At 46.3% G+C, this 10,000-nt stretch overlaps 1 protein-coding gene across 4 annotated transcripts in view; it reads left to right on the forward strand.

Annotated features, from left to right (window-relative positions):
* The first annotated feature begins 1,411 nt into the window (after window positions 1-1,411).
* The window catches only part of LOC143510473 (zinc finger MIZ domain-containing protein 1), a 61,891-nt gene continuing 53,302 nt past the window's right edge, over window positions 1,412-10,000 (forward strand). Inside the window, exon 1 of one of the 4 annotated variants that reach the window (XM_076999862.1) lies at window positions 1,412-1,641. The gene's annotated coding sequence lies outside the window, so the exon portion shown is untranslated. Of the gene's footprint in view, window positions 1,642-5,466; window positions 5,650-10,000 lie in introns of those variants that run through there. The other 3 variants (XM_076999860.1, XM_076999863.1, XM_076999861.1) reach the window with 3 other exon arrangements.

Here is a 10,000-nt window from a genome sequence, read left to right on the forward strand (position 1 = left end):
GGGAGAGAGGTGTAGAGGAGGGAGAGAGGTGGAGATGGAGAGAGGTGTAGAGGGAGAGGTGGAAAGGTGGAGAGGAGAGGGAGGTGGATGAAATCATGACATCCCACACAGAGGCGGTCTTTGCATAGAGGCGTGGCTAGGCAACTGCCTTGGGCCCCTCCCACTGCAGCCCACTGTAGGGGCCCCCTGACTAGCTAACTTATTTCTCGCATATTAATGTTGATGGGCCCCCTAGCTAATTTCGCCTTGAGCCCCCAAATTGCTAAGTCCGCCACTGATCCCACATCCAGCACAACATTTACTTCCTCCACGTTCTCTTCACACTGTCCTTTGGTCTTATTGAATGCCTGGTTGAAATGCGGTATTCAGATTCACACCTAGTCCTCCAGCAGGGCCTTTCCTTGAAACCTAACGTTTATACTTGGCAAACCGGGTGAGTGTGTGCTACCATATAAAGACAATCTGAACTGTAATTCTCGAGGTCTGAATGCCAGCTCGAGAGCTAATATAACCACAGTCTTAATGTTTCACTTCATGTTTATTATGTTTAAGTACCTTTAGTCTTGTCCTCTGTCCTGGATCTCACACTGTACTTGCAGTGCACAAGCAGGATGCAGGGCAGAATCACCATCCCATGGTATCTGCAAGTATGGAGACAGAAACGGAATGACAAGAACGGTTGTATGTTAATTACACAATGTAATAATAGCTGTACATTTTATTTCCTATATGCTCCGAGGTGTATTGTCTGACATGTTAAAACCAAATAAAAAATGAACATTTTAACGCATGGATTAAGGAACGTTACGCTTGTGCGCAGGCGCGACAGCGAGCGCGAGTTCCACCGTGCTCGGAGCGGTCCTAATTCCGTGACGTCACCCCCCAGCCAGGCTCGCGCAGTCACCGATGCCGCGTCGCTCTCAAACACGTTCTTTGTTATTCCGAGTCCTACAGAGCGGCCTCCAGAAAAACACGGAGCAAGAAAATCCACAAAGGGTCGGCTCATTTCCTCGCGAACCATCCAGGTTTACCTGTACTGACATTTTGAGAGTGAATCTCTGGCTTGACCTAATGTTGTTCGCGCGAAAACAACCTATAGTCAAAGAATAGTGTCAAAATGAAACAAACATGAAAACGAGTGTCCGAATACTGAGACCTGATTCACATTTACTGCGCTTAAGAGCAGCAGCACAACGTTGAACAGATAGTTATTATTACGTATTGGTTAATATAATTAATTAATAAAAGTATAAGCTTTGTAACTTCAAAATGGAATATAGATTGATAATGAACTCGTTCTGGTGATTTTGACAGAATGACATCTGGTATGTGTCTATATTTAACGCTGTGTTATATTAGTCTCAGGTTGTACACTCACGAATCGGACGATAATTTTTGCTTCATTTTCCCACTCTCACTCCGGTCAGAGTGCTCCAAAACAGGTTTTACTTCCGACCGAGAGTGTGGACCTTTGGTAATAGAATAGCCAATGTAATTTGACACTTCAACTTGCTGAGCTCCGGCGAGTTGACTCACTCACTCACTCACGGACGTTTAGTCCGTGCTCGCTCGTGCAGAGTGAAGGCGAGATATTTAAACACGACGGACGTGCGGATATTTACGCTCCACGCGCTTTTAAAGGTAAGTTCGTTTCTAACGTTTGTTTCCGTGCTGCCATTATTACATTTGGCTCGGGATGGTTCGCGTTCGGACGGGTTTATGTCCCAAACAATGAACGAACCAAGAGACACAGACACACGCGTGCTGCCCTCTCTAAAGTGCGCCGTCTCGCCCGCTACACGCTGTTAACGAAGTGGTGAGCGGAGACGTCGTGGACTTTAACGGATCCGGTCCCCGTGCACACTGGACCGGTTATGAAGCTCCGCCGTTCGTGACATTAGACATCGGTCGAGAGGTGTGTGATTTGTGATTCTAGGTATTTTTCGAGAGCTTCATTTTCGCCATGAATTTACGCGTAGCCAAATGCGTTGCGAAAGTTAACACATTTAACGAAACACACGATCACGGCTCAAGTCGGTTCTTTTTTATTATAACACTCACACGCAATTATGATCAGAGTCAGTGTTATTTCTACCGCGCATCCGCCTCATTGTTGGGGCGTTTTGTGAATGGCGCGGCGATATTACGCGTGGAGCTGGAGCGTTTATCCAGAAGTGTCCGCGTTGGAGCGCGTCCGGACGGATTCACGCTGGGACTGCGGGCCTCCTGCGCCTTTCACTGCTTTACATCTGTCCAGGAAGCGAAAGAACAGCCACGCGAGGAGTAAACGCACGCAGACCTAACCATTGCGCTGTCTTCAAACCATTTTGCGCGCATCCGCGTGTGCGTGCGCTCTCGTGTTGCGGAGGAATTGCGAGTACTAGCAGAGTGACTAGTGAATGAGTGTTATTGTCTTAATGATGCAGCGGACTGGCCAGCTCTTTAATTCTGCTTCAATGTTCGTGGCCTTTAGAAAGCTCTGACTGTACCGCGGTTGCTTAATTTCGTATGTCTGTGAACGTCTCCACGGAGAAACCGAAGGCAGCGTGCAGTATAAGGCCACCTCTGCCGGCAGAGCCCCGCTCTCCTACGGTCTGCCAACTGCCTGCAACAGCAGCATCGAGGCAAGAAACTGCCTCTCCCCTCCGCAGGAGTTTACACTCCACTTTAGAGTTTACTATGTGTGGGTTCTCTATGGCTGCAGTCTGAGCTGTGAGTTAATATAACCCCTGGTGTTGGGTGCCCTGAGGTTATGTGTAAGCGTGTGTGTGTGTGTGTGTGTGTGTCAAGGCTCTGGGAGATGCAGAAACAGCAGTACATGTACATGAAAATGTACAGCGCCTGGCAGCACACGTATGTGAGATGGACAGAGCAGCGTATTACTGTCTTGAGGAGAAAGAAAGGGGAGTGACTGTGAGGGAGGAAAGACGTGGGGCAAGAGAGAATCCTCACGCCGTGTTATCTGTGACAGCGTGGAGTCACTGCTTACTCTCCCGCCCCGCGAGTGCAGGCTTGGCTTGTACTAATGCGCTTTGAGGGAACTGCAGGGTTTCGTTTTAGGAAAGTGAGTGCACCACGCCTGGAACTAGCAGTGTTTGTCTGTTTTGTTTGTATTTCTTTCAGCTGCGTTGTAGACATTGATAGTAAAACTGTCCTGTTTCTTTTAAAAGACAGGAAAAGAGATGGGGTGGGGGTAGTGGAAAGAAAAGAGAAGTGGGGAGTGACCACTAAGCCTATAAAAGTGGTAAGGGTGGGCCGGCTTTTATGTGATTCATTCACACATTCCCCTGTTTTTTACCCTGAAGTTTCAGGAAGTGGACTAGCTCATGGCCTCAGATGCAGAGAGCAACTTCCTGTGCAGCCTCAACTGCCGTTCCTGGGGAGGGTGGTGTGTGGGACACCAGGAGGATGAGGGTGTCACATCCCTTGGCTTGAATCCTGCACTTGTTTTACTGACACTCATTTTACTGTGACTCATTTGGACTGGTTGTGGGAGTTTAATGTCCAGTCTTTTAAGGTCCAGTTTTGGTCCAGCACACGAGAGTCTACATCAAACACCCCGTGACTGGGTTGTTTTGGTTTCAGCTACTTTCTGAACTTGGATAGAACTGTCTGAGTTGTCTTGGAGCCAAATAGCAGCTGTCGTGCCAGGTTGTTTACACTCTGTGGTTTGCACATGATCAAATCACACACACACACACACACACACACACACACACACACACACACACAATTTTGAGCTGATATCTCTGTGCGTATTGCAGGACTGAGTGCCACTGAGTGCTCTGCAGTATTTAGACAGGAATGACCAAGAGTGGGTGAAGTCGGTCTACCTGAGAAGCGGCCGCTGTAGTGCACCGTGTCTCTAGCTGCTCTTTGGGCTTTCTCTTTTAATGTTACACCGTGTAGAAGGAATTTCATTCATTACATACAACGTTTATAGACAGAAAAAACGTCACTATACAATAAAATGTGCAACCATTACACTGTGAAACCCAGCCGCAAACTGTACACATTAGTCTTGGCATGAACAAGCACCAAGCAGAAGAACACTAAAGAGAATCAAACAGGTTGTGTCAAATATCTTACAAATGGGAACAAGAGAGTCCTACCGCCATGGCAACACTAGTTTGATTCTGATTCTGATTCTGATTCTGATGCAGTACTGCAAGGGAACAGTCCGCTGTGATTTGAACTTTGTAGGAGCCAGCATTTAAAAATTGATTGGTAACCAGTGAAGAAAGGCTAGTACTGGAGTAATAAGCTATGTTCCCTACACTGGTGTGTACTTGTGTGTGTGTGTGTGTGTGTGTGTGTGTGTGTGTGTGTGCGTGTGCGTGTGTGTGTTGTCTGCATGTGTGCATGTTTGTGTGTGGTTGCGGATGTACAGACATTTCCAGAGGATATGGACAGACAGTTTATGGAGCGGGATGTTATTTAAAGTGCTGTGCAGTAACTCTGTCAAAATAGAACAAGATAAGTGTGTGTGCGAGCGTGTGTGCGTGTGTGCCAGACTGTCTACAAGGTGGAACCCTTGCAATCCGAGAGTTTAAGTACTATTCAAGACATCAGAGGTTTGGTTCCAGCTTATCGCCCTTGTGACTGTGAGTCCTGTGAGAACTGTCCATGGCATTGGGTTAAATACTTAGATATAGGCACAGATAAATGTTAACCCATCTGTAGAATTTCACCCATACAAAGGTGGTTTTACTAAAGTGAACTTTGTCTAGCTGGACTGCAGGAAACCTGCACCAGGGGAACTCGCTTCAAATTCACTGAGGTTCAGTTGCTAACATTTTTTCACAGGAAGTCTAAGTCTAAAGACTAAACTGTATCTAAAAGCCTTGACCTAAATAAAACCAACATATATTTTCAGATAATTTCAACATTTATTAGCAATTTTCAAAGTAAGATACTTTAACATGCACACTAATGTCCAATGGCAGGTGTATAATAAACACAGCTATCTTAATTATAAAATAAAATAAAATTAGTTCCAGCCTTATGAACTTAAGGCCTATATAAGGCCAGAATAAAATTTAAAAAGTGCAAACAGAGCATTGGCTAACTTTTTTCTACGTCCTTTCATTGAGAAGAAAGGTTGTGCTGCTCTGCTAGTAGGTGGAATCTTGTCTTGAATGGCGTTGATGCTGTTCTCATGTGCACGTCTAAGTGCACCCTGGTGATCCTGGAAAGCCTCAGTTTTTCTATCCCATTTTCGCTCAGTTTAGTCATTAAGCCAATTCCCACCCATTAGCTAGCTATCATTGCCCTGTTATACAACACCAACCAAGCCTGGAGGGTGGAGCAGGCACATGCTTCCTCCATGACACGTGAAGCCAAGCACCACATCTTTTTCAAACAGCTGCCCACACTGCAACCCAGGGCAGCTGAACACACTTGGAGGAAAACGCCAACTGCCCTGGACAGTAAGCATGAGCACGTGCTTATCTGTGATTGGCTGGGACAGAGTAATGCCGTCCCTCCTTCCCAGAAAGCAGTGCTAATTTTGCTCTCTTGGACTCCCAGCCAAAGACAGCTGTGGCATCACTGGGGTCTGAACCAGCAGTGGGGACTGAACGCTTTTCTACTGCACATATCTTGGATAATGTTCACAGTGGACAAAGCTGATGCTTGAACATATTCAAGGTGAGCTGCACTAATTTGGATAGAACAGGGGAAACACAGACACAGTCTATAGCTGGACAGTAGCAGTGTGAGTTGCTTCAAAATGCTCTTAATGCAGTACTTGCTTGCACAGCAGTGAGCTCAAGCTAGAGATATCCCTCTTGAACGTCTGTCAAGAAGACTTGAAGGGTTTTCAAGGAAAGGGTTTTGGCTTAGTGGGAGGAGTTGTTGCACAAGGCTGAAGCTGGCAGGTCTTCTCCTGAAGTTCCCACTCAGCATGTTCATGAAGCTCAGGGAGAAACATCTCACCCTCTGTCTACTCCTGCAGCTTTGGAAGGCGTGCACACTTTCCTTCATAATCTTTAGCAACTGCCAATCCACCTGCAAAGTACTGGGATGTGAGCACAGGTCCCACTACAGGACAAACGTTCTTGTGATGGTATACATGGACGTGTAACCTGGGGCAGCTGGACTGCCTGTGCAAGCTGAATGGGCTGCAGGTACAAGCTCATGGTACCAGCAGTGACAGGGACACTAACACAGTGCAACACTGCAGTACCACTGCAGTACTGTACAGGAAGTCCGGTCAGGAAGGATAAGGAGAGGGTGATCGTCTGTGGCCACCATCTCTAGAACCCTTCCCGTTTTGGGGTGTTGTCTTGCTGTTGTCTCTTCGGTGTAACGGTTGTCCCCTTCATTTGGGCCAAAGCAAGGTGAAAATGGTTCACTTATGCATCCTAACTGGACAATTGGCTAAACATCCCTCTTTTTGAATGGACCAGAAATGTCAGAATCGTTCCAGTGCAGTGCCTTTGCTCAGCGTTCTTCCACTGCTGTGCAGTAGCGGGTTTTTGCATCATCTTTCCGGAAGTTTCTCGGCAGGCGGTCCTGATGGGATGCAGATGCCCTAAGGATGTGTTTCATCATTGTGTTCTTTATTTCAGCAAACTCTTCTCCCCGAATGGCACAGAAAACTGATGGATGGAAAGCTGTGAAATCAGGGTTGCCCCCCTCCCACTTCCTACAATGGCAGGGGTTCCATCTGTGTTGACTGAGACCACCTGTTTCCTGTTGCTATCCTCCCCTGTCCCAACATCTCTTTACTGCAGTGTATATGTCCTTTCCTCTTGTGTGTGTCTGAAGTGGCATTACATCCAATCAGCTTGCCTTATTTTAGAGCAAGCCGTGCTGTTAACACTCTCAATCCAGTCTCGCTCTCTGTCGGAAACTGGCCATGCAGGGAAAGCAATCAATTTGATCGGCTCAATTGAGTGAAGCTATAGAGCAGATGTATTCAAACCACAGCCCTTAATGTCCAGGTCTTACAGATATCCACCATTCCTTTATCTAAAAGTCAGGTCCGATAACAAAATAGCAACCAGTTACACTATTCATTTAATCAATTACAATAGTTTACATAAACCATGACTGAATTTGGATTCGAGGTCCAGATTTGAATATCACTGCCATAGACAGTATGCAGGTGACATCGCAGTTCCAAAGAGTTCCAAAGAGTTGTACAAATGCATTGGTATCATTGCCACTTTAGATTCATGAACAAATCCCGCCTTGAAGTTCAGTGAAACGTCTGACTTTTATCTGCCTTCAGGCTTCGCTCAGTATTTCCATGGCATGAAGATGAGGCTGATCAGAAGTTGGTCACGGATGCTGGGCTGGGTTGAGGTCTGCAGTGTAGTGAAGCCAACATTTAAACAGAAACACCTCCACACTGGATGGCCTGTACAGACTGATGCAGCTGATTTTAGTGAGATTCTTCAAAATAGATTAAATAATTAATGTTGCATGTTGTTGTGGTATTATTGTCGAATAGTTGAATAGACCCACTTACAGTTTTCGATTCTTCACATCAGCCGGTGTTAGCACCAGTGCTCTGTGTGTGTGGTGTGTTTTAGCCCTGGTGTACTGGGTGTGTAGTGTGTTTTAGCCCCGGTGTACTGGGTGTGTAGTGTGTTTTAGCTCCTGTGTACTGGATGTGTGGTGTGTTTCAGCCCCTGTGTACTGGATGTGTGGTATGTTTTAGCCCCTATGTACCGAGTGTGTAGTGTGTTTAGCCCCTGTGTACTGGATGTGTGGTGTGTTTTAGCCCCTGTGTACTGGGTGTGTAGTGTGTTTTAGCCCCTGTGTATTGGGTGTGTAGTGTGTTTTAGCCCCTGTGTACTGGGTGTGTAGTGTGTTTTAGCCCCTGTGTACTGGGTGTGTAGTGTGTTTTAGCCCCTGTGTACTGGGTGTGTAGTGTGTTTTAGCCCCTGTGTATTGGGTGTGTAGTGTGTTTTAGCCCCTGTGTACTGGGTGTGTAGTGTGTTTTAGCCCCTGTGTACTGGGTGTGTAGTGTGTTTTAGCCCCTGTGTACTGGGTGTGTAGTGTGTTTTAGCCCCTGTGTACTGGGTGTGTAGTGTGTTTTAGCCCCTGTGTACTGGGTGTGTAGTGTGTTTTAGCCCCTGTGTACTGGGTGTGTAGTGTGTTTTAGCCCCTGTGTATTGGGTGTGTAGTGTGTTTTAGCCCCTGTGTACTGGGTGTGTAGTGTGTTTTAGCCCCTGTGTACTGGGTGTGTAGTGTGTTTAGCCCCTGTGTACTGGGTGTGTAGTGTGTTTTAGCCCCTGTGTACTGGGTGTGTAGTGTGTTTTAGCCCCTGTGTACTGGGTGTGTAGTGTGTTTTAGCCCCTGTGTATTGGGTGTGTAGTGTGTTTTAGCCCCTGTGTACTGGGTGTGTAGTGTGTTTTAGCCCCTGTGTACTGGGTGTGTAGTATGTTTTAGCCCCTGTGTACTGGGTGTGTAGTGTGTTTTAGCCCCTGTGTACTGGGTGTGTAGTGTGTTTTGCTCTTGCTTTGGTCATCGTGTCATTCCTGACAAACCCAGAGCTTAAGAGCTATTTGGAAAACAGACGGTGCCTCATTCATAACAAAATCAATACCTTTCTCAGACCTACCCCCACATCTCTCTCTCTCTCTCTCTCTCTCTTACACACACACACACACACACACACACACACACACACACACACACACACACACACACACACACACGCACACGCACGCACACACACACACACACACACACACACACTCTCACTCTGTTTCTCTCACTGTCTCTCTCTCTTCCTCTCTTTTCCCCTTTCTTCTTTGTCATAGCTCAATTCCAATGGATCACCAATAATTGCTAAGTCCTCAAGAGCAAAGGGTTTAGGGTTTAGGAATTTAGCTTGGGGTTAGGTGTAGATAGGCATCTAGATTAGGGTGTGTGTCTGGGAGAGTGTTTGAGAGAAAAGGTCATAATTGTATTTGTCTAGGGCTCTTTTCTGTCACTCCCTGTAGATCTGTTTGGTTTGTTACTGAGTAAATCATTACAGTAGGATACACACTGTCAGAAGCTAAGAGGGAACAAAAGAAACACTCCAGCCTAAAACTACTGTGTATGTGTGTTTGCGTGTATGTGCGTGTGCGTGTGTGTTTGCGTGTATGTGTGTGTGCATGTGTGTTTGCATGTGTGGGTGTGTGTTGGAGAAACATGTACATAACCAATTTGGTGTGTTTGAGCTTTGGATTGCACTGTTGTGAGACTACCACACAGGGCAGATGGGTTTGTAAACAGTTCTTTGGTCAGAGAGGAGAGCACGGTCACTGAGCACCCTGAGCAGATACTCAGTTTGACCTCTCCAGTAGAAAGGACAGAGTTGCTACCGTCAACCTCAACAGCACCTCTCTCTATCTTCCTTTCTGGCTGGTAGTGGGAGAGGCTGTTTTTGTATCACCATGGCAACAGATCACACATATACACACACACACACACTCTCACTCTTACTCTTTCTCTGGAATGGTGTCTTACACCCTCACACGTATGGGAAGTTATTAATATTAAAAGCTGCCTGATCCTGATGCTAAGATCTCAGAGGTTGAATCCACTCTGGGCTGCTGGTTCAGCCTAATGCATACAGTGGGGATCTTCTACTCTTGGCCAGGACGAGCCTTAACATCCGCTCAGAAAACAGGAGCTGGCATGTTAAGGTTATTCAATATTTAACCTGGAAGTATCAGCTTGCAGATAGTGGTGTTTAGACAGAGAGAGAGAGAGAGATTGAGAAGGAAGAACAAGCAGAAAAGCCCTGTGTTACAATGTGTTAGAGGTTACTGTTGTGTGATTGTCCCTCATGGCAAATGTTGCATCGTATGCGTCGAATGAAAGTGCTGCTTATGTATTAATCATGTAACCACAACACTAATCATGACACTAACCACAATGACACCAACAATGTTACAGAACACATCATCAGGCTAGGGTTGTTCCGTCCACTGATCATTTTCAGTGTCAATTTTAATTGTACACACCTAATCTCATTATCAGTGGTCTTTGGACC

This window comes from Brachyhypopomus gauderio, chromosome 3 (genome assembly GCF_052324685.1).
Source record: "Brachyhypopomus gauderio isolate BG-103 chromosome 3, BGAUD_0.2, whole genome shotgun sequence".
In the NCBI taxonomy this organism is placed as follows: domain Eukaryota; kingdom Metazoa; phylum Chordata; class Actinopteri; order Gymnotiformes; family Hypopomidae; genus Brachyhypopomus; species Brachyhypopomus gauderio.